Here is a 1,485-nt window from a genome sequence, read left to right on the forward strand (position 1 = left end):
GCGGCTCGGTGCGCGCTATGGGGGCGTGGGGGGCAGTGGGAGTGAAGCGGGCAGGAGGCGACTGCCTTGCTGGACGGCCGATTGTCAGCTGATGTCTCTCTGCGGTCTGTCCCGAAACAAGGATTCCTGAACAAAAAAGGAAAGAAAAACAAAAGTGGTCGGGATGGCACTGAACAGAGTGCCTAGCTACAGTTCGGACCTTAGAGTTTCTTCCGTAGATAGAACCACTTCAGATTTTTGATGCTCCTGGTTGCCTTGGTAACGGCATGTAAAGTGGCCCCTGCCTTTAAGAAAAAGATAGCTTAAGTGGGAGATCCCGAGGAGTTACGTAACTCCTGCTGGTCCGCGACCTTGCTGCTCAGTCTACGTAGAAAAACTTTCCATGCGAACGCAGTAGGGGAAGTTGAGGGTCAAAGAGGTATTGGAAAGAAAGCATTTTGGGACATCCACTTGAGCTCCTTAAACACACTTCACTCTCCTCACATACATATTTCCTGGCTGGTGACAGTTAGGAATCCTAAAAACGTTTGAATCAGGAAATTCTTTTAAGAATTAATTTTTGGTGCCTTGCTCCATCCGAGGGCTTGCGTGTATGCTGAAGGAAATGGGACAGTCTTTGGCAGCAGGAAAGATGGTGAACAAGGCGTACAGATATGAAACAAAGAACCCAGAATGCTTATTTGTGTAGTATTAACCTTAAATGCAGAGAGAATTCAATGGAATGAGCTGAGTGGACCGGAGTTTCCTTTAGTAGTGAACGTTGTGGGCATCTAACTTTTGATTGAGTGCCCTCTAGGTCAGTGATGGCGAACCTTTTGAGCTCCGCGTGTCAGCATTTTGAAAAACCCTAACTTAACTCTGGTGCCATGTCACATATAGAAATTTTTTGATATTTGCAACCATAGTAAAACAAATACTTATATTTTTGATATTTATTTTATATATTTAAATGCCATTTAACAAAGAAAAATCAACCAAAAAAATGAGTTTGCGTGTCACCTCTGACACGTGTGTCATAGGTTCGCCATCACTGCTCTAGGTGGAAGGCACTGTAACAAAGATTAGTGGAGTTACAAGGAAAGGCTTTGTGGTTTTGTGGAAAAGGTGAAATTTGAAAAGGACATGCAGGAAAAAAAACCCAGATGAAGTGGGGATTGTGTGCTTAAAATTGCAGTGGCAGAGTGCAGTCTTTATATAGCTTGTCTTAGGGATTACATAGATTTCTGGTTTTGTAGAGTTCGTTCTAACTGATTTGATTTTTAGACGTAGTCTCAAGTTTCCAGACGAATGTTATTATTTTTGGAATCTACCAGGGATTAGTAGCAGGGACTTACATACAGATGTGTTACAGTCTTGTTGTCACCAGCGATTGTTAAAGTCATATGGGTTTAATTGTCTAAATGCAAATGTATTTAAGGTTATGTATCTAATTATATCATTTGCATTTAAGATTATGTATCTAATTATATGTAATACTAGAGGCCC

General features: G+C 41.7%; 1 protein-coding gene across 1 annotated transcript in view; it reads left to right on the plus strand.

The window, feature by feature from the left end:
• SNW1 (SNW domain containing 1) overlaps positions 1 to 1,485 on the plus strand; it is a 39,091-nt gene that overhangs the window by 556 nt on the left and 37,050 nt on the right. The window lies entirely within an intron of this gene.

Source organism: Myotis brandtii, unplaced genomic scaffold, assembly GCF_000412655.1.
Source record: "Myotis brandtii unplaced genomic scaffold, ASM41265v1 scaffold132, whole genome shotgun sequence".
In the NCBI taxonomy this organism is placed as follows: domain Eukaryota; kingdom Metazoa; phylum Chordata; class Mammalia; order Chiroptera; family Vespertilionidae; genus Myotis; species Myotis brandtii.